We start from the raw sequence: 24,099 nt of genomic DNA on the forward strand, positions 1-24,099 counted from the left end.
GAGAGGAATATTCCAAAAAAAATAAGTTATGGTTATTTGGTTATCTTCTCGACAATTCTATCCTATAAATTAATATCAAATATACATCTAAACATATGATAATTTAAATAAATAATAAGAATAAAAATGATAAAATTGAAAAATGAAAGGACGAAAAAATTGCCAACTAAAGTTAATATAATTTAAAATTAATAACATGAATGGTTAGATCAAAGAATCTATTAATAAAATTTTGCAAATCAAATATGGCGTTAAAAAAACGTAAAAAGTTTCTACTTTTCGTACGAATACTGAAAAAATCATTACTTTAAGTTTAAAATTAAATTACAAAAAAAAAAATAATTATAATTTTTAACGATTCAAAAATGGAATATTTCTCAATTATCGATTAGTTTTCTTTTTTTAAGTTACAATTAATAAACGTTTAAAAAAAAGATGTATAATTATCAAACATCGCATCGAGACAATTATTTTTCACACCGAATTTAAAATCGAATTTTCTCCAGTCTGGATTTCGATTTTGATCGAACGAATATTTTTTTAACCAATAAAATACGAAGAACGAGAAAGATTCGATTCGATCATCATCGCGCGGTGAAAAAAAGAAAAAAAGAAATCGACCGATTGGAAAATTCGAGAACACAAAAGCGGCGCCGTCGAATTTCCGCGGTGGATATTATTAACCGATCCGAGCGGTGAGGTAGGTGTTGTAACAAAAAAAAAAGAAAAAAAAAGAAAAAAAAAAAAAAGAAACGAATACATATCAATTTTCGATCGATCGATCGTAATCGATATAATTTTTCGAAAGTCTCGAAAATCGAGAATCACTGGAAATTCATTCACACTCCTCCTCGCTCCGTTCCTTCAAATAACGCTTTTATCCGCCGATCGATTCGCTTGGCCGGCGCGAGATATCGCACTTTAACGAGCGGTTAACGAGCGATTCAAAGGAGGGGGGAAATTTTTGAGGCGGCCAATGGGCCACCGGGAAGGGAGTCCATTCGATGATCCGAGTCTGGATCCGATATCACCTCACCGAGTGACATTTTTCACCAAGAAAGATAAAAAAATTCGATTTTCGGTTTCTGGAAATTAGAAAACATCGAATGATTTTAATTTAGAGACTCTATAATTATCGAACGAAAATATGAAACGTCGCTTTACGAATCAATAGAATCTCTCTTCGCGTTCTTTTTATCTAGTATCGATATATATATTTCTTGGACATAAATTGATAAATGATATCACTGATTCGTGAAAAAAGAGTTACGTTACGTTTTCAAAATAATAATAATAATTCTAGCGTAAATTCTTAAGCAAAGCGGGAAAGGAGACACGATCTCGTTGCAGTATAAAGTTAAATATAAATTTGCAAAATTTCTACCATTTTCTCGACTTTCGAAACTCCTTTCTTCCCTTTCCTCGGGGCCTCGAGTCTTAAATACCACGTTTCTTAATGCCCGCCACTTAGGTCGCTTGAAATTACGAGCGAGGCGAATCTCTGGCTCGACGGGAAACGACGAAATCTCGGGTCAAACGTAATTTCGCCAAAAGTTATTACGAATGTAGCAGACGAAGCAAGCCGGCTCGAGGAAGCGCGAGGGAGACGGAGAGATCGAGATTCGCGGCCACCATCAACACGGACAAGAGGAAGAGGGAGAAGGGAGACGAAGCTCATTTTTGTCAATTATTATTCAGCTGCGCGAGTAATTGGCCCGTGGTCTTAAACGAAATTTATCCTCTCTCCACGATCTCTCGGTCGATTTTCGTAATTTTCCAAGGAAGAGTCGTCGAGTATCGTTCCAAATAGTCGGGTTTCAAGTTGAGGAAGAGATTGGGATCGATAAATTCTTGAAAAAATTCTTTGGAAAAAAAAGAACTTATTCGTATTAATAATCTACTTTCAAGTAACGATAAATATTTCCTTTCTTTCCCCTCCTCTTTATAACTCGTTACAATCACGATGAGAAATTTACTCGTCGATAAACGAATTGGATAAATATAGCGAATTTCAGTGGGAAGGGAGAGGAGAAGAAGTTCGAAATTTCTTCTCTTAGATTTTAACGTCCGTCCCGTAACGAAGCGCTAATTGCAATTAATCATCGGCTCCCTGCGATTAAACTTCGCTGGAAGAGTCCAATCTCCAGCATCTTACTCGTTACCCTCCTCTCGGTAAATTCTCGTTGATGCGAAAATACCGAGTGCGATTAATAAATCGATCGTACGAAAGCTCGATAACTTGATTTAAAAAAAGAAAAAGCAAAAAGGGAGAATACGAAATATCTCCCTCTCTCTCTCTTTCTGTCGATGAGCAATCATGGACGAAACTCGCAATTCTAACCTAAAAATCGAACGAAAGCGCGAGCGAGCGAGAGAAATTTATGTCGAGCAATTAAGCGCGTCGCTTCTCTCGTTTCCGAGACGCGAGTCGAAGGTCACGTGGTCCCCGGGGACAATTTCAAGGGTCGACGTGGTACGTGTTGCACGTACGCCACGTTCTCTCGGATAACCTTTCGAATAACCTTTCAACCCTCGTGGAAGGCAAGAAGGAACATTCTCTCTCGCTCTCCGTCACATTGCGGTTGATCCAAGTGTGGATCAGTCTTAACTCAAATTTTATTCGAAATTTTTCCCGATTCTGAACGACTGATTAATTTTTTTCGAGTTGTTATATTAGATAGATTTTATTACGTAAGTCAGGTAGAGATTGTTTTAGATACCGTTTGTCTTCCGATTCTTCTCGCGTTTAGGTTGGATTTTCGTCGAACTTTCTCGATGCACTCGAACGATCGTCGTCCTCCGAATTAAAATTTCCACATTTGAATCTTTGCTACCACGTTCCGTAAGATACAACGTTCTTAGTGCCGCGTACAAACCATTTCAGTAGTTTTGATCTCCTAAGCTGAAACGCAAAAAGTAAACAGTGACGCGAACGATGTTTCTCGCAAACCGTATCGCTCGAAATTGTCGCGTAGGACTGGAAACTCTAGCAGCGCTCGTCGCGGCTCTTCTTAGAAACAAAAGAACGCTCTTTGAGATGGCGCCACGAATGGGAAATAATTCGAGCTCGGTCTTACGATTATAGAAAAAAAAAAAGGGGAGAAGGAATTTATTTGCACACCTAATATATATTACGAGATTTATGGAATGAATGTAGATTTTTGTGTCCCACAAAAATGCCCAATTTTACGAGGAGAGAAATTAATGATTCTCGAATCACTCGCGAGAATGTTCAACAATCGTTCGGATTCTCTCGCAGAGATAATTGTGAATTTATGAGATGGCGAATGATAAAATTTTTCGGTTGGGAAAAGACGATTTCGAATCGATATCGGTTTAATCCCAATTGAACGTGAATGGATGTAAAGTGGGAACGTAAGTGAGATATAAACGTATATCCGCTTCCACGTTCGCTTTTTCCACCTCGCGTGGAGAGATACGGAAGACATTGATTCGACGTAACACTCGCCACGACACCATAACGTTATACCTCCCGCCAAGGATTTTATTTCGGATGGAAACGTTTTCTCCATCCTTCCGAGCACACCGTGTTCCAGACGTATCTCTCCACTTTCCGACACCGTGCACCTCACACCCTCAAACTCCTCCGTCAGACACTCCCCAAAAGCTCGAAAACTTCTCTCGATTCTCTCGTTGTCTGTATCCTCTTCGCCACCATCCCTTCTTCGAAATTCTTCGATTTCGACCACCGACGATGTTTCAAATTTTAGATTCGATACAGATGAAGGGGATTGAATATTTTCACCGTTGTTACGATACGTTTTTACATTTGTATTAATTTGAAAAGTGAACGATTTAAAATATTATTGTTGTTTAAGCTTGACCATATCGAAGTATTAAGTCAGTTTTCGAGGAATTCAGGCGTAGAAATGAGAATTTTGAAAAGTAAAATGAAAGGAGATTTAGACGTTAGATCTCGAAATGACAGTTTTCAGATGAAACAATTGATGGATGAAAAGTGTGCTATAATTCATTCGAAAATCACCGAGAGTGTAACGAGTTTCGAATTCTGAACCAGGTTCCACGAAAAATGGAATAAGGATTGTTACGCTTCCTTGAAAAAAAAAAAAGTCTACTTTACCGACCCGTAATCGCCATTATCCAACGAACATCCACCTTCGCGAATACATGTATATATATATACATACAATCGACTCGAAAAATCCGGCAATAGCAGAGGGCAATAAATCGAGAAAAATCTCGTCTCGATCGAGACTCGAGCGAGCGGTTCCAATCACGCGGCCCGCTCGAGCGTCCCTGTGTTTCTCCGCGGCCACAAAGCTAATCTAAGTAACGCCAAGCTGCGTTTCAATTCCCGATCCGTTTGATCCGTGGACCGCGATGAAGCAATCAACGTGGAGAGGGGAGGAGGAGGAGAAGAGGGGACGCTTCTCCCTCCTCTCTCTCGTACACACACACATACACACATTCTCTCTCTTTCTTCGTTTCTTCCACCCGTTGCACTGCCTCGTTATTTTTTCGGTGCATCGGACGAGTCGTCTCTGCCGATCGGATGCAATCATCTTTGGAGAGAGGGATCGAAGGTCGCGAAAGAAGGACTTTTGACCTCGTGAACAGCTTTTCGAACGGTAGAAGAGGACGACACGCGGGTTTCCGTTCCATTATCTTCCTCTCTCTCTTTCCTTTTTTCTTTCTTTCTTCTTTCGCCTCTTCTTCTCTCTCTTCTTTCGCCTGCCCCTCTCCTGTTTCCGACCGACGACGGATGCCGAGTGGGGATCGACGATGCGTGGAAATCGCGCTTCGGGCGAGTTTCTATTAACCGCCTTCGAGACGAGTGGAAGAGGGACGGCAATACTGTCGAAACGGACGTTTGATCTATACGGCGACAGTTTTCATATTCGTCCACGTAACGTCGGCGTTAAATTTAAACAGGGAATCGGAGAGTTTATAGCGTGCGTTTCTACTTATTTTCGACTCGATAAAAAGCTACTAAACTTTGATTTTATCGGAACGTGTAATCGATCCATTCTTATTGCATCTGTCTCGATATAATTATTTTCTTTTTTTTTTTTTTTTTAATAAACGATTATCGAGAGATATCTTCTTCTTATTTATTTTTTCTTTTTTTTTAGAAATTAAGCGTGGATCCCTTCTGGATCAACAAGGGATTCGATTATTCGTTCGGTGATGCGTTCTTTATCCGGGTGGACAACGATTAGAGCCTAATTAACAGGATTTGCCTGATTGAAAATCGATATTGATGCCACGCCTCTCCGCGTCGCGTGTTTATCCGCTCGGCCGATCCGTCAAAGTGGCCAACGTTCCTAATAAACTCTTCTTCGCCGTCCAATTTGTTGCTTCCTCCTCCCCTCCCTCCCTCCCTCCCTCCTCCGTTATACCATAAATCCTTTAATTGCCACTATCGTTTAACGTGAAATACTCCGTGCGACGGATTCGGATTTATTGCGTTTCTTTTTTTTTTTTTTTTTTTTTCGAAAATAATAGCAACGTAACTCACTACCATCACTACTTCCACCATCACTGTACGGAATGAAATATCATGTTATACGTGTAATCCGGTCAAAGAACGTTTTTAGCGTCGTTTTCAACTGCTTGATGATTATTTTACGCGAAAAAAAAAAAACAGTTTTCGCGAGAAGAGAAGAGAAACGATCGATATTTCTCGACTCGATCTTGAACCTGGACTGAAACCTGTGTTGTTAGCGAGACGAAGCTGCCCACCGCGATGACCTTGACATGAAAACCGTCCAATCCCGTTTCTCCTCGCGCGACTGGGGAGGGGATTGAAACCGCTTTCCTTGCACCGCGGCCCTCGTCGATTCCTTTCGAAACAATGCGATCCTTCTCCCCTCCCCCTCTCCCCTCCTCGCAGTCGCCGACTCCGCCGAATATCGGAAACCGCGGGCCTGGAAAGGGAGGGGAGAGGAAGCCGCAAGTGGCGCGCGCCGCTCACGAAAAAAGAACTTCTCCTCTCCTCGTTTCGAGCATCGCTCTCGAAACACCGGTCCCCGATTAATGCGAGGAAAGCATTGTGAGAGAGAGAGAGAGAAAAGGATTTAACAAGTTTATTGAATAAGGAGGAAAGTCAAGATATAGATTCGAACGAGTTATAATTTCGGGATTAGAATGTGTTCTTGGATATTTTGTTATATATTTTTTGTACATTGAAAATCTAAATGTATCAAGAAATAGAATTTTTAGAATATGAATATTTTGCAATCGGTTAGGTTAATAAACAGTGATATATTTGGTATCTAAATTTTCTTAAAAGTAACACGAAAATATATTAGTATTGTACTTACTTTTTCTTTTTAGAGCCGGTAATTTTTCACGCGACTAGAATAATAAAAGTTACGATACGTGTACGATGTTCGTTGGTGGAAACAACTCTCGCGGAAGCAATACCTCGTCTGATTGGCTAACGTGGCATTTTTGTTTCTATCGTATTTGTCACGTACACCAAAACGACGATCTAAACCTTCGATTCCAACGATTCCAACGATGCGGTATAAATATTTTTTTCTACTTCTCATCGATACAGGTATTAATTGTAAATGAATATGAATATATGAATATACGTATACGAATAAGTAATAATTTACTTTTTGATTTTGAATAACCAAATTATAGCTCTCTTCTATTACTATATATAACAGTATATATAACACTATTATAACAATATAGTATCAGGATTATATAATCGAAAAGGATTCCACTTCTTACAATGTTCTTTTCCAATTCTCCATTTAAAAAGATCCCGTATAATTAAATTGCGAATCGCGCAAAGCGTATCATATTATACAATTTCCAGTCTTGGATAATTTCTGAACGATTTTTAACGATCCGTGTCACGAATCTTACCGTATTCTTCGAGCACGTGCGCCTCGATTTGAAAAGATCGCTGTGTACAAGCGTGTAATTAAATTCTGAAAATCCTGCTTTGCACTCGACGATTGTTCCCTCGAAATCTAACTGGGAAGGGAGGGGAGGATTCCTCCCGTCGACTGTTCAGATTTATCCGGGTAAAACGTACAAATTCCACCGGATTAACCACCGGCAGGGAGGGGAGGGAAGGTTGATCGAAATCCCTGGATCCGGAGTTTTTCGCTCGGTATTAGAATTTCGAGTTCTCGTGCTCAGGTGACTTTATCTCTCCCCCCCTCCCCCTCCTTCCTTCCACGTTTTACAAGGATATTCCATTAGTAGTCGGTCATCCCTTTCCTCCTCCCTTTTTCCTCTCTTTCCTCCCCACCGCTTCACCCTTTATCTCCTTCGACCACCCCTCCCCCCCCTCTCCTCACCTCTTTTCGCTCCTAGTTACGACAAATTCCTCGTTTTCTCGCCGCTTTTCGCGCCTCCTCACCGAAGAGAGAGAGAGAGAGAGAGAGATATATCAATGACCAACAATGGCGGACGGAGGAGGCTTCCTTCCGGCGTAAACCGGAAGTCACTTTCTTCTCGACCTCGGAAGGGAGGGAGAGAGGAGAAGGTGGGTCGAGAACGTACCGGAAGTGGAAATTGAAAGGGTTTTGGGGAAGATTTAGATAAATAAGGGGGATTTTCAGAATTTTCTTTTGGATTGGATTTTTAAGATAATTCTTTTTTTTCCACGACAGAGGGAAAAGTGATTTTTTTTTTGACACGGGTGTAAGTAAAAAATATTTTATTAAAATCAAATGATAAATAAATTTTTGAAACATGTTTATCACGGAATATTTAAAATATTTATTGACAATAATTATTGTAAGTTGTTCTTCGAAATATTTAGAAAAGTATTTTTCAAACTCTTTATATATACATCAAAATTAACGTATTGTTTATATACCACCGTTAAAGGGTGAAGAAAAATTTTGAATAAAAGTGGAATAATTTATTTCGAGGAATGAATTATTTATTAATTCTTTTGTTTGCATTCAAATTGTGAATCTCAGCACGATTTTTTTAAAATATTGCCTCACCTAGAATAGCGTTCCCAAATTTACGAAGTTTAACAATAAGAATATTATTTTCAAAATTTTTATTTTAAATTTTTGTAGAGCGTAGAACGTAATGGTTAACGATTAACTTTGATTTTCCGTTGTTGAATTACGATTCAGAGAAGAAGAAGATGAGAAGCTAGAGAAACTACTAAGAGATATAAAAGATGAAAGATAGGAATAATTAGAACGCGAGAGCACGTTAATAGGAGTTAAGAAGGATAATAAGATCCTCCTCTCAACGAAATAATAACATTTTACCGTGATACTTGCGATGACAAATCCGGGAGGATCGGCACTTTACAAAATATCACGCGATATAAAGTTTTCCTTGTCTGTAAATATACGTAAAAATATTAAAATATAAAAATTTTATAATTACGAAATATATATATATATGCGTTAAATTTCCTTTTCGCAATAAAAAAAAGTCTTGCGAAAGGGAGAAGTCTTGAAAAAGAAAAAAATAAATAGATAAATAAAAATACGAAGAGTATTAGCGCGCCGCCTGACGGCGAAAATTTCCAACTCCGCATCTCCGTCCACGTTCTAATCTATTCAGAGAACGCGTTGTCAGCCGGCCGTCGCCCCCTTCGCCGAGCCTTCCTTTGTGGCTGGTAAACAAGAGCGTATGGTAAAACAGAGACGCGGCGAGGAGGGAAGCGGCGACGTATCGAAGAACGCGCGCGAGAGCAAACAGCGAGGAGGACATACGGGCCGCTCTCGTCCTGGGATCGCCGCTAGTCCTCTGCCTCTCTCGTTGCTTCTCGAGCGGAAAACGGGGGTATGGCTCGAGGCTGGCTTTCTATCCCCCTCGTGGAGAGAGGCGGCGCCCGCTGAAAGCGGATCCGGATAAGCGTGAAACCTCGAGGAAAAGTCCGGGAGGAACGAGTAGTTGCAGAATAGTGGAGACGCGAGTTATACGGGGTGACTTTTAAGATATCGTAGATATCCTACGATACGGTGAAACGGTTATTTTTCGCGCGATCGTAATGATTATTGACTTTTTTACTTTTTTCGAGTTCGAAATTGGAGAGCTATTTTCGTTTATAAGATTTGCCGATAAAAAGTTAAAATTGTGTTGATCGTCAATGAATATATAGAAATGTCGTTTTCAGATCTGTATAATGTAGCAAGATTGAAATTCCTATTTTTGTATATGAGATTTGTCGATAAAAAGTTAAAATTGTATTTGTATAATTCTTTCTTTGAAAAGTAATATAATACTGTTTCCTAAATGTAGCAACGAAGAAATATCTATTTTTGTATATTAAATCTGTCGATAAAAAAGTTGAAATTCATCGTCGATAAATATATAGAAATATGTTCTCTTTAGATCCGTGTAATTCTCTCGTTCTAAAAGTGAAATGCCATTTCCCAAGTGTAGCAACGAAATGGAATACCTATTTTTGTATATTATTTTTGTATATTTTTTTATCTGTCGATAAAAAAGTTAAAATTGTTGATCGTCAATAAATATATAAATATATAAATATAGAAATATTTTCTTCAGATTTGTATAATACTCTCAAAAATAATATCGTTTTCTAAATGTAGCTTATTTTTTAATTATTAAAGCGATCCGTCGATAAAGAAGTTAAAATTATCGATCGATAATGAATAGAACAGAACAGAAATATTGACATATTTAGTTACGATATTCTCTTTCGACCTGTGTAACTCTCTTTTCAAAAGTAACTGTTTTCCAAGTGTAGCAACGATAAAATACGTATTTTTAACCGTTAGAGCGATTCGTCGATGAGGTTAGAACGATTAATCTATCGATGGTTGACGAAATTTTTATTTTTAACCGTTACAGCGATTCGTCGTTGAGGTTAGAACGACTAATCTATCGATGTTTAACGAAATTTTTATTTTTAATCGTTAGATTGATTCGGTCGATGAGGTTAGAACGATTAATCCATGGACGGTTGTGCGATGGACAACGATGAAAACTGTTATAGAAGCGAAACGTTGACACGCAATATTTCGAAGCGATGACACTCTCTTTAGACACTATTGGCGAGAAAATCACCACACTGTACATAGCCTTCCCTCTTGTTTCACCGGATTTTCCCTCGCTAATGCACTCTTCCCCCGCATGATTTTCGCCGCTTGTCACTTTGTATTTATCAGGGATCGGGACACCAGCATGAATTATTCCCCGCGCAACGAACGGATAGTTTCCATCGACTTTTTTCTTCTTCTTTCTCTTTCTTTCTTTCTTTCTCTCTACCACGTGATATCGATCGATCGTGGACGAGAGAGAGAGAGAGAGGGAACGGTTCGAAATTTTGAGGTTGTTCTTTCATTACACGTGTCACGTTCGATAATACGACGCTCTCGAACCGCCCGAACGGTACCAGATTATATCGAAATTACGCGGTATAACGCGATATAGCGGTATAACGACGATAATAGCCGTTACTATACAGGGGACTATATATACGTGGTGCGACAATATTAACGCTAATACGGTTAAAAATATCGATCGATTATATACGATTTTACACGTTGTGCGCGCCGACGTTCGATAAAATTAAGGAGCCGAGGAAATAGCGGGATATTACACAGCGTGTTCGTGTCCGTGTAAAGCGGTTACAATAATACCATTTCGATCGTACTCGTCGGCCGCTTAAACCGAACGATTAGGAGGAAAATTCCTCGCCACCGCCTCCCAACTCCGAAGGACCTCTTTTTTCCAATCGCCTCGCACAAAAGCGACCCATTTCCTCCCTCCATTCTTCCCCTCCCGTCCTACGTTTTATCGCCTACGTTCGCACAGATTAATACGACGATTTGAAACGTCGTAGCGAATGGAAGAAGTGCGATTATATACCAGATATGATTTATCCCCCCCGAATACATAGATTTCGAGTTTCCTGTCCAAAAACCGAGGAGGGGGGGGGGGGGGATTCTAAGAGAGAAAAGATTCTTAATTCTATCTCCGCCGCTTCCATGGTTGCAAAGATCGGTGACAAAAGCTGAATCGCGCTGATGAAGCTGGAAACGAGAGAGAAAGAGAAAGAGATCGACAGCGGTTGAATCGACCGCCGCTCGAATTTATTCGAACGGTGGCAGGGCAAACGTTGCCTCTTCTTTTTCTTCTCCCTTCTCTTCGATACCCGGGCCAAGATTCTTGGGTGGGGGGAGGATGATCTGATTTCCACGTGAACGGCTCGTGACGGTTATATGGAAGGGAACGAGGATACGGTTTGTATTCGATCCCGAGGTAAATCTATCGTTGGCCTCTGCTCGATTCGTTGATCCTTGAGCTTGTGCTCCGCGCGTGAAGCGACGCGCGCCTGTATATATTGGCATTCGAGATGGATGGATACATTCGTTGCGGCGGAAGTGGCGATGCGCGATGATGCGCGCGGGGAGGGGAGGGGGGGAGGGGGCGCGTTCTACGATCGCGTCTACTTGTTTAAAGTTTCCTTTTTTTTTTTTTCTTTTTTTTTGGGAAGAAAAGGTAGTTATTCAACAGAGGATTTTTCTCTCCTTCGGTTTTGAAATATGTTACCGAGCAACGACGAACGTACAGTTTCCGAACAATTTTTCTCCGTACGCGCTCGCTTTCGAGATATTCGAGGAAAAAATTGCCGCCACGTTTCTGATATTATAAATATACAGAATCGTTGGAAAGAAGGACAATGATATCCTATAATTGATGAAATTATATGAAGGGAAAAAATTGCAAAATCAATTGATGGTGATGAGCCATATAAATATGCTGATAGTGGTGGATATACTGTTCATCCAGTTCCTCCAGGTCTTGGAAAAGTATGAATAATGAAGGTGGTAGAAGTCGGAATCTAATATTATTTATTCGAGGAAAAGCTATATCAGGGGATTCTAATATTAATGGAATTAATCAATTTCCAAATCCTCCAATTAGGAATGGTATAACTATAAAAAAAATTATTAAAAATGTCTAGTTACAATTATATTATAAATTTGGTATTTAGGAACCTAGTATTCCAGAGACCATAAGGCTAGATTTTCATCAATTATCCGATTTTTCCTTTTTTTTAACAAAATTTTCTTTTTTTTTATTCATATTTTATATTCATTATTTTTATTATTATTTATGTTATGCGCATCTTCGAAAATTTTTAACAAAATTGTAAACCGAGATCTTTCCTCGAATAGCAAAATACTGTTTGATCTGGCTATTTGAACCTAACCTAACTTTTCCACTATTCGAGATAAAATTATTCTTGACGACGAGACATCGAGAAAATAAATTCCGATAGAGAATATAGAATACAGAATATAGACGAGGTGATTCGTGCGATTCTTATCGAGTCGAGTGGACGCGGTAATTCCTCATTAATTAGAAGGCCGGCGGTGGACGGTAGATGAAAATCGGGAAGGAAGCGGAGTGAAAGCGGTGGCGAGATAAGGCGGTTGCACGAGGCAATTGCAATTTCGCGGTACACGTGCTCTCCGTCGTGTACTCGGTCGATACACGTCCGGAAGATACTAATCTCCGTGCTCGCGGAACTTTTTCATCCCCCCCCCCCTCCCCCCGCCTCGCTTCCTGAACAGGTTCGACCGGATTGGTGAACGGTATTACGAACTGACCACGACGCTCGGTCTCCTCTCCTTTTTCGACTCCCTCGTTCAATTTCAGCAATATTATATCTCGGTTTGTTGGTAAGTGTTGTCATAACGAAATTTAAGCGAATTTGAAGTCGAGAGTTTTTGAACCCGATTGAAAAAGTAACTTGCAGTTAATAATCTCGAATAAAGTAGTTATTAAAACGTTTATTCGTAGTTTATTCATTTGTGATTATGAGCAGTCGAATTCTATCTTCGTCGGTTTGCTTCGATGGTCTTTATTTTGTCTTTGTCAACCTCAACTGTTAATACACTTTCACAAACTTCGCGTAACTTTTTTCTCGCTTGAACAATATTCTTAACTTTTCGGTAATAAAACGGTAAAATATGCTCCTTTCGATTTTGCATCTTTATCACGCACATGAAAAACACAAACCGCACAAGAATCGAGCGAATTTTTCTTACAAACAAACCACGAAACGCCAACTCTCAAAATATAACGTAATAACGAATGACACGGTTCAGAACGAAGTTGGCTGGATATAAACGTTCGACTAGCGACGCTCGCGTGAAGAAATAAAATTACTTTCCGGATGACACGGTTCAGAACGAAGTTGGCTGGATATAAACCTTCGACTAGCGACACTCGCGTGAAGAAATAAAATTACTTTCTGGATGACACGGTTCAGAACGAAGTTGGCTGGATAAACGTTCGAGTAGCGACGCTCGTGTGAAGAAATGAAATTACTTTCTGTACAATCCATGTTATTACATTTTGTTACATATTATTACAAATTAAATTTTGTTGCTTGAGAACCTTTGCGAAAGTTAAAAGTAAAAAAAAAAAAAAAAGCAGAGACGCGAAAAATATCGTGTACCAGAGATTTTCGATCCATTTCGAGGAGACAAGGAATGGGAAACGGTTGGGAGGAAAAATCCCCAACCATCGGGAGGAAAGTGCTCGGTTGGCAGCGATGCGTAAGGAAGAGGAACGGTCTCTGTATCCTACCAGTCTGTTCGATGACAGGCAGCGTTGATCCGTCGCTCTCCATCAGACGCCCCGTTTTCTTTATCAAACCACCTGGCCGGCTCCCTTGTCGCCCCTCCTCCAATGTGCTTCTCAAATGTGCAAATGCGTTTCCTGAAAAGCCTAGCAACTCCCGCTGCCTGTCTGCGACGCGCGACGTGCGACGAATTCTTTGGCCGGTATTTCTCCTCCATCCACGCCGATCCTCTCTGCTCGGAACTACTGAAAACTGGAAGTGGGGGCGAAAGGGAAGGGAAATCGGCGCAGTGGGGGGAGGGTTAAGGAAATATCGCATCGAAAGCGTGGAAAAGCAGTGATTCGAGGCGCGTGAGCGGAATTCTCGCGATAAATATCCCGTGTTTGTGTTTTCGCCTGTTTTCCTCCGTCGCTTCCTTCGTGCTTTATATATTTCTGTACAAATTCGCGCGGATTTTAATTAACGAGCGAGCGAATTATCTCAGCTTCGGACTTTGCCTTGTTGACAATCCCGACACCGGACGCTACACAATAGTGGAACAGTTGTTGAATATTCAAAATCGTAAAAATTATCCAAGACTGAAAAGTGAAATATTTTAAAAATGATCGATAGTGTGTTTTATTCGTATTACGAAATTACATTTATAAATTGAGAGAAATAAATAAAATTTTCATTACAATCGTTATATCGATAGATTAGAATAGGATTCGTATGCTACGAGAACATGATGAATCGAACGTTGTGGAAAATTATTTAAAAATAAAAATATATATTTTTATGTATTTTTACGTACCAAATATATCATCATCGTTTTGCCACGATCTTACATATCTTTTTTCCTTTTTTCATAAAAATAATACGTCTCGTGTATCTATTTAAAATAAGATAATTGATTAATTGCGCGAGCGTAACTAAAAACCGAGAGTTTTCTTTACCCGAATGCATTCGTGTCGTCATACACTTCGAAACGTACGATTAATTCGAGAGTGCAATTACAAAAAACTGAATAATCCACCTAACCGTAGAAAAATATTATCTCGGCAATTCTTTATCCTCGGAGAGAGAGAGAAGAGAATACGTAGCGCGTACGTGATGATGCTTGTCCCTCGTTTACGCGTATTTTTCATACCACGAGCACAGAGGTACACGCGAGGCACGCAACCCGCCATTATTTTTCGCTGTTTTTGTCGCCGTTTGAAGTTTTCGTTAATTACCATCCAGCTGCTGAAAAACGCGCTTTAATTATTCGTCCCGTCGAGATAGCGGACGATGCTGCCCTCGATAGAGTAACACGTTTACCATCGGGGGAAAAAAAAAAAAAAAAAAAAAAAAAAAAAAACTCCATTGGTTTCGCGCGCAGGACGATAAATTTTATCAACACGCAAGGACGATTTCCCCTCTCTCCCCCTCTCCGTCCAGAATTTTCCTGCATAGAGTAATTACCACATTTGTATTTCGTTCCAAATATTTTATTTGCTTTTTTGCCGCGATAAAAAAAAATTAACAGCGATGCGTCCGTTTGATAAATATCTCGCAAACGAGGAGGGGGGGGGGGGATATTTCGCATATTTGTCAATTATACAATTGGAAACGAAATGTTGCCTGCACGCGTGTTGTAATGCAATACACAACAATCATTTTCCCCCCCCGTTCTCCGTTTAAAGGAAAATCTTGTTGCTCTCTGTAATTTTTCTCGTCGGGAGAAATATTATTATTCGAATCCCATTTAGAGCAAAAATATCCAGTTGGAGGTAAAATTTGTCGAAAATTTGCAAGGAATTGGCATATGATGTTTCGTCGACCAGAAAGAATTCTGAAAAGAATTTATTTATTTCGCGTATTCAATATTAGAGATCGTAGAGTATCTATGAAAAAATATAGTGCCTCAATTTCGAAGAATGGAATAGAATTAAGAATCAATTCTGTATCGGAAATTTTCAGGTAAAAATAATTGTAAACAATTGTACGTCGTGCAAAAAAATTTAACAAGGCGGTTCGAATCAAGAATTTTTATGAATTCGAAGCGATTAATATTTTAGCAACAAATTGCGATGACCATCCGTCGAATCGGATTTTAAAAAACGTGTGTTTCAAAAAGAATGAGAAAATAGAAATTCAGAGGAAAATAGATAAACTCGATAGCGAAAATTCACTTTGCCCTGTACGAAGGCAATTAATTATAATTCGCGTATCCGTGTCCCACGCGTAAAAAGCGAGCAAAGTCGCGGCGCGCGCGCACGCAACGAACACGAGTCGGCGAGAGATCGTGGAACGACGACGAGGCATTTTAATATTCTCTTTGCCCCGCCTCTCCCGGATCCCACCAACTTCGGTAAATATTAGATTAGCGCATATGAAACACCGTTTTTCCTCGAGAATCTTCCGGCTTATTATATATATATATTCGCGGCTTAAATTCCATCCTGTTCGACGATTCGCGATTGTATATACAAAACATTTGCGCCTGAAGAAGGAAAAGAGTCGAGTCTCGCGTAGCGTGAAATTCGATACCGCCGTGGCTTGTTTTTTGCGATATTCCTACACGCGAGCGGGCGACGTTTAGTAGTTCGAGGAAAGAAACGGTAGAGGGATACGAGTCGAGTCTCGGACGAACGAATCTATCGTTCAAATTTTCTACAATCCGTTGCTCCCTGCGTGGGGATACAAGTCTCGAGAACTGTTGGGGAAAGAGATCGTGAAACAATGCGAGCTTTAATCCGAACAGTAAATCGAACAGAAAGAAATAATAAAGAAGAAAATCGTCGAACGAATCTTGCGTGAATATATGTACGCGGTAGGAAGAGTAGAAGAGAGAAGGAAAGAAGGATATGCGCAATAACGCGAATTCCCTCTCGAGGGAAAGTAGTGGCGTTTAAAACGGCGTAAAGAGGAGCGTCCGTCCGAAAATTTCTATGAATATTTGCTGGGCTCGAGTATTGTCTTAAAATAAGCTTGTGGAGTTGGTAAGACGCGGAAAAGGGAGGGCCCCGTTTTGTTTACCGGATTCGCCAGGTTTTAACCGGTTGAAACCCCTCTCTCTCTCTTCGCCCTTCCCTCCCTCGGTCTAGAGAGAAACCTGAGCCGCATCGTTCTCCCCAAACTGTTCATTCCAACGTTGGAAAAAGTTAAGGCGGATTATGCTCGGAATGGTCGAACGAAAGTGGGCATTCTCGCCGTCGCCGCTCAACGAGACGGATTTTCCCCCGTGGCGGGAATTTTAAATTACTCGAAAATTTTCATTGCCGAGTTTTAGTCGAATCTGAAAAGATACTGGACCACGGATCGTTCTCCTCGATTTCTTATACCCCCTTTGTCGAACTTCTCTGACGAACTATTATATTCGCGAGGATTCCCCGAGCTTTTCAAAAGCTTTCCGCGTTGATTGCGGGCTTTTGAAAAATGTCACGGCCACTCTTTTATTCATGGTGGAGGGGGAGGGGGAGGGCGGCGGCAGGAGGGGGGGGGGGGAAAGAGTGTAAAATAACATCACGGGAACAGCGAATGGGCAAAATTTAATAAAGTCGCTTCGATATATTATCGTTTTTAAATAAAACGATAATAATAAATCCGTAAATAATTGTTAACGAGTTATACGAAATGTTATCGTTAATCACTCGAAGCAACTTTATTTTTAACTTTAACTTACTTTTTCAATTTTTGGATTAAAACTACGATTATAACGACGCGTTTTGATAAACATTTTTTTGAATTATTCTCGAAACGAACGAATTTGAATTAAATAAACCCTTAAATTTAAATTTAAAGTTGCACGAAAAAATGGATAAATGTCGCATTTCAACGAGTAATTTCGTTCAATTGAACTAAGTTCATTTTTAAATTATTTTTTTTTTTCAACTATCTTGAATGAATCGTATTTTTATTATCAATTTCGAGAATGTTTAATTATCATCCCCCCTTTCATTCACCCGTTCTATATTACGTATTTATTCTTGACTCTGAACTGTTTGGGGCGGGTATTTTTCCTTTAAATTGGATATTTCCTCTGTACAATGCGGGGAAATAAATTGGTGTCTCCCACCTTTTTTCCTACGTTAATTACGATGGCAAAAATGGGGGAAGATTTTTTTCTGCGAACGAACTCGAAAATAAATGGAGAAGCGGCGACGAAAAAGTGGGTAATGAACGTGATAAATCGCGTTGAGGGACGCAAAAAAAAAAAAAATACAATAATCTATCGAATCAATTCACTTGCGTTATTTTCGATAATCATCTATTTGTACGAATCTCAAATAAAAAAAAAAAAAAAAAAAAAATTCGAAAACGTTAAAATTTAAAAAGTTAAGTAAAAACGGAGGAAAAGATCAAAGGAACGGCATAGGAAAGAGAGACGCTTGCGCTGTGCGCCGTAAAGCAAAAGGCAAAGGGAAGGAAGGAAGACGGAGAAGAGAGAGAGAGAGAAAGAAAATTAAGAAACGGGCAGAAGAAGCGAGCGAAAGAAACAATGAGAGATTGGAAGAAGGGGGCGAAGGAGAAGACGGGGCAGGAATGGCGTCGCTGGGTCGCTGGGAGGGAGGGGGGAGGGGGAACAAAGAGCGACGAAGGAAATAATGGTGGAAAATTTTATGGAATCGCGAGCTCGGGGGGTAATTGCCGGGTATGCACGGCTGAGAAAGATGTGGAAATATTAAAAAGGGGGAGGGGAGATGGGTTGGTGGAGGGGGGGGAGGAGATTGTGGAGATTGATGCCATCAGGCGAAAAGATGTTGCGATGTTGGTCTTCGAATCGAATTTCTCTTACGGCGCGTGCTCTATATTCTATGTAGAACACAGAGGACACACGTACACGCACACATACATATATACAGAGTCGTACACAACGGTCGTCAACACGGGAATATTTATCTTTCGTCGATGGTTTCTTTAATTCAACCATTGTTTCTTAACGCTTCCTTTTTTTTTTCTACTTTCTTCCAGATCCTCGAGCTGCATCGTGACTCTTCTCCCCTCCCCCCCTTCTTGGACCGAAGGCCAAGTTACACGCCGGATACATCGCGAGGCAATTAAGGAGGTAATAATTCGATCGGGGAAAGAAATTTCGAGACGATCCTTCGAAACGTAACGTCTTATTTTCTGCGTTAACAAGTTTCTAACATTTAAAATCAAAATCCTTTCATCGAATCCGTCGAAAATTTGTCCCGTCCTCGAAATCGAGTGGATGAGAACACGTGAATTCTAATTCCACGAAGAGAGAGCGAGACCGAGCGAGCGAGCGAGCGAGCAAGAGAGAGAGAGAGATATCTCGACCCTCGGTTGTTTGTTTTGCTCATAAAAGTCGTTCTCTCGATCCATCTCTTCCTCTCCCCTCCTTCCCCAGGATCTCGATTCAGTTTGCCTCGGTTTGACAGAGATATCTGGGCCGCATTTCGCAGCGACGAAAAATAAATTTCCATCCTGTATAATCGGATTAATTAGCCGAGAAACAAATTTTGCGCGTTTGCACGCGATGACGCTAATAGAATCGGCGGAAAGGGAGGGGAGGGAGATCGATGCGGTTGAGCGACAGATATCGGACGTTGCCCTTATCCAATCTTTCTTCTCCCTTTAATTGAAATTTTATTCATTTCTAATTGGCGATACGTATAACAATACATATCGACGATATGTGTAATAATAACGATAATAATAATATCCGCGCGAATAACGATGATCGTTCGAAAGTAAAAGAAGATAGGAGACGAGGCACGCGAGTAGTCTTCACGCATGCGTAGTGCGCGTTTCGAGCATGGACGAACGTCACGGACGAACGTTACGTGATGCTATTATATCGACGGTAACTAACCCGTGTAGGTTAGAAGAAGTGCGAGTTTTTCAACGATCTTCTATCTTGTTATAGACTTTAAGTGCCAACCAATGATATTATCGAAAAAAAAAAACGTATCAAACGAACACTTGGAACGTTTAATCGATTGTATAATAAAATTTCAATCCGGAAAAATTTTGACGACGATCCTCCTTTTCCCCCCGTTTCTCGTCGATACTCGCGAAAACTCCCTTCCCGTGAAATTGAATTTCTTTCCCGTTGTAAGGCGCATAACGTATGCGAGAACGAATATGACGGGCAAGCAATCACGTTTAAAGACTTCCCTTTCGCGTTTCGTGAAGGAGAGAGCGGGAAGAGGGGAAGGGGGGCTGTTAAAGCCATCGATGCGATTCCCAAAGGTCTTTAGAAAGACCGTTCGAGTTGCAATCTCGAAAATTCGGCCATGATGTATCGTGTCGTATATACATATTCCACGGCAAGAATGGTATTACTCATCGGTGCTGCCATCTATCTCGTTATTTTTCATCCTCCTTCCATCTTATTTTTACGCTCCCTAACATTGCATTTATGAGCCTCCCGTTTCACCGATTGACGAATAGTGAAAAACAAAGAGAGAAGAGGGGGCGCGGGGTGGAGGGAGAGAAGACGATCCTTGCTTGCAATTGGTTTAAAGGATGCCTCGATCGCGCGTCTCGTTATGTCTGCCTCGAGGTCGACTCGGTAAATCGAGAAATGTCAGGGGGACGCGTCGTCGAAAATGTCAGCGAGTAAAAGTAACAAAGAGGGTCTATTTTTATCCAGACTTACCGTATAACCGTAATTATTGGAGAATCGTTCGAAAAATACGGTTGTTTACTGAAAATGATTTTCACGTGGCCGTTTCAAAATCATCGATTGTGAGAAGTTTGAAAACGAAAATATGTTTTTGATGGAAATGAATTTTTTTTTTTTTTTCGATCGAGAAGCATGGAACAGAGAGAGGAGATAAGAGAATCCTTGCACGTCTCGCTGACAATATAACCACGCTTTACACTTATATATATTTATACTTAAAGATTTCTACGAATGAAATATATCCTTTTGCATTCGAATTGTGATATATATATATATATATACTTAAAGATTTTTACGAGTGTTCTTTTTTTCACGAACTTCGAATAGTTGAAGAAAACAAACATGGAGGGGGAAGTTCCTTTTCATTGGAGGAGAAGAAATCGAGAAAAAGAAGGGGGGGGGGGGAGAACTGTGTGACGAAAGATTATTTTGGGTATTCCGTTGGTGGCTTTATAAGACTGTTTTGTGCCGTGGGATAAAGGAGGCTGATATTAAAGCCTCCGTGGATCTTCCTCGTTTTCAACGTTGACTCTGCGAATACCGTGCCGCGTGTGTAGAAATGTTCTTAACTCGGCTTATTAAATTTCACCGACGTTTTATACACCGACGCTGACTTTATTGCCGTCACGATCCCGTCCTTCTCTCGCGTCGCTATAAAGATAAACAAACGATGATGACTGGTGTTTTTTATTGATCGAACACACGACGAAATTTATCATTTTTAAATATATATACATACATATATACGTGTGTGTGTCTCTTAATCCAATCGTAGATTTTTCAATTGTTCAAATTGTTTTTAATCGAATTCGTGTTTCATTGCGTATTTTTTTTTCCTTTTTTTTTTTTTTTCAGAGGAATGGAGAATGCACATATCGCTTTAACGATATCCATTTTTCAAGTGTTTCCGACAGGGTAAAAAAAAAAAAAAAAAAATATTTCAAACAAAAATTAATCAATTTTCTATCAAATGTATATATATATATATATATCTGTGAAAATGTCCAGTGTTTAAACATAGAATTTTTCATTATCCAAATGTACAGTTGATCAAAAACTAAACATTTTTTTCGCGAAAAAATCGAGGGAAAAAGAACGATCGATATATCGTCGAAATCCCGCGCGCGTAACCTGTAATCACAATATTTTTATTTTCACTTCCGAAAATTCCCCTCCCGTTCAATTCCATCCCAGCACACTTACTTAGCCTAAACTCTCCTCCAATCTCCCAAAATCCATCCTTACATCTTCATGAAAATTACCTCTCTCTCTCTCTCTCTCTCCATAACCATAACCGCGAAATTGAAAATTCGAAAATCGGTAACGAGCGAAGAGCGAAGAAGAGAATCGAAGCGAATAAATGGAGAAAAAAAATAAAGGAGCGGAGGAAAAAAAAAACAAAAGGCAAAGCAGAAATTACCAACGTCGGGAACAAATCCTGCCGCGGCAGTGGTGGAGAAACGCGCGCACAAAGCGCGCACTGAAAAACCGCTAGTCGTCGTGAAAAAAACCGCCGTCCAACTTCAGGACGGTTGGGACGCGACGAGTTGTTGCAACGCTGGAACGAGAGAAGCGACGGAGTGGGGGAAAGGATAGAGAGAGAGATAGAGATAGAGAAGGACGGAGAGAAAGGGACGGTTGAAACGGTCGAAGACGCACAGTTGTTTTCGCGTACGAGCAACGGTGGACACAAAAGCCGCGCGGCTTCCGCTTCCTTCTTTCATCCCCTTGCTCATCCCCCTATGTGTGTGTGTGTGTGTGTGTGCGTGTTTCTTGTGTTTCTTCCAGTTTTCGCATTTCGCGGGGGAGGAAAGGAAGGAAGGAAGGAAGGGCAACGTGATAAAAGCGAGGGGAGTGGTGGGTACGCGATATGAATTATTATCGAGCGTTGGTGCATGGAAAGGGTGCGGATCGGGGGGGAACCCTGTTTGTGAAGTATAATTTCGAAAGGTTTGGGCGACAGGAATTTTTTCCCCCTTTTCTTCTCCCCTCTTCCCTTTCTCTCTCGAAGAGACGACGATTGCACTTCGCGAGTTCGAGGGAGGGATTTTTGTTTCCTTTTCTTTCCTTTAAATTTTTAAATTTCAATTCTTTCTCGCGCGTGCGTGAACGTGAATTTTACACGATAATTGTGAAGTAAAGTAGATTCCTTTTTTATCGGTGAATTTTAAATAATTGAATTTCGCACTTTCGATCTTTTTATATATATACGTGTATTGGAGAGATTTTTTTTTTTCAATTTTTAAGTTTGGACATGATTCGAATTTTTTTGTAATAATTATTAATAAAGTAAAATATTTTCTTTTGACAGTTTTCGGTGAATTTTCTTAAATCTTAAATAATATTTGAATTTCGTACGATCTTTTTATATATCTGTGTACGCGTTTATTTGTATTTAAAATGAATTAACAAATTTATATAACGAGATATAAATACGCGTTTGGTCTGACACATTCTTTTCCAATATCCAATAACAATCGATATTCAAATATTTAAATAATCCGTTTTAAATGGCTTATTCCACACATATCGTTCAGTTTGTTCTTACCGTCCACGTTGATCGAACGTTACCGACAATATTTACGATACATTTTCCTCCAATAACAACAATTATTTAAGTATTTTATATGCCTCGCTCACCGTTACGTTACTTGTCGTGTACATTGCCGTGTTTCTTACCATCCAGTCGATGTAATTAATAGTATTCCATCATTTTTATATTACGCGCGATAAATGTGCGTATGAACTTCCACATCGAATTACCGACGGTGCAATGTTTGGTTTGACACGTTTTCTTTCAAATAACAATTATTCGAATATTATTAAATGCCTCGCTCATTTTACACGTGTATTGCTGAGTTTATTCTTAACAATTTTACGTTGTAACCAGTATTCGATACTGGTTTTTATATACGTGAAATAAATAGAATTTCCACGTTAATCGAATTACCACCTATATAATATTTTATGGTAATGAAGGTATTCGAACGGTATTCATATTTGCAATTTTTGATGAAATGTATATATGTTATTAAAGAAACTTGTTTAAGAGGGGAATTTCAAGATTACGTAAGCAAAATGATTCATCGATTTATGCGGTGGTGCAACAAAATTTTCGCGTAACAACGTATTAACTTTGAAATACACGGGAATTATTACAGTTGATAACAAAATTTTCTATAATATTCTACTAAGAAACGTATTACGATCCTCGTAAAAGATATATAAAGGCTTGTGTACACTTCGGCTTTGAAATACGATCACACCTGAACCGCTACGTCGATAATAAAATATTCTATTAATAAACGTATTACGATCCGCGCAAAACTTGTTAAAATGTGTGACTGTACCAACAGTAGGTAACGAAACGCTTACGTTTACAATTTTTGACAAACGAAATATATATATATATATATATGTTAAAGAAATGTTGTTTGAAATAACGAGAAGAGTATAGCAGAAGAGAAATATTAAGATTATGTTGGCAAAAATTTGAAAACGATTCAATCTATGCAATAATTATTATATACACGCACGGTTAAGGTTAGAAAAGTATTCGAGCGCTTCGTGTATTTGCGGTGTTATTCAACATTAATACTTCGTTGGACCACGTGGTAATAATTTCTCCCGCTCGTCTCTGTTCCATCACCAGTGAACCAGTGATTTTGTAAAATTACACTCGATTTTTTTTCTCGCTTTGAAGATATTTGAAATTTATTTAATTTTTCGCCCTATTTCAGCCTATAAATTCTCGATTGCATTTATAACTGGACTCTGTATTTAACGTATATGGTATATCGTATACGATCCATTCTTTCACGATTCACGCTGTATAATAGGACTCGATCTCCGAGATCGTTCTTTACGATATTATCACATATTTAACCTTTTCTTCGTAAAAACCAAAAACAACAATTATTCAAGTTAAATGTCTCTT

At 39.6% G+C, this 24,099-nt stretch overlaps 1 protein-coding gene across 9 annotated transcripts in view; it reads left to right on the forward strand.

Moving 5' to 3' along the window:
* The window catches only part of LOC408862 (prolyl 4-hydroxylase subunit alpha-2), a 323,379-nt gene that overhangs the window by 224,679 nt on the left and 74,601 nt on the right, over positions 1–24,099 (forward strand). For 4 of the 9 annotated variants that reach the window (XM_026440566.1, XM_026440565.1, XM_026440564.1 and 1 more), the window contains one exon: positions 18,482–18,575. The exons of the other annotated variants lie outside the window; for them this stretch is intronic. The gene's annotated coding sequence lies outside the window, so the exon portion shown is untranslated. The remainder of the gene's footprint in view (positions 1–18,481; positions 18,576–24,099) is intronic. 9 annotated transcript variants of the gene reach the window in all.

The sequence above is a fragment of the Apis mellifera genome, linkage group LG5, assembly GCF_003254395.2.
Source record: "Apis mellifera strain DH4 linkage group LG5, Amel_HAv3.1, whole genome shotgun sequence".
Taxonomy (NCBI): Eukaryota; Metazoa; Arthropoda; class Insecta; order Hymenoptera; family Apidae; genus Apis; species Apis mellifera.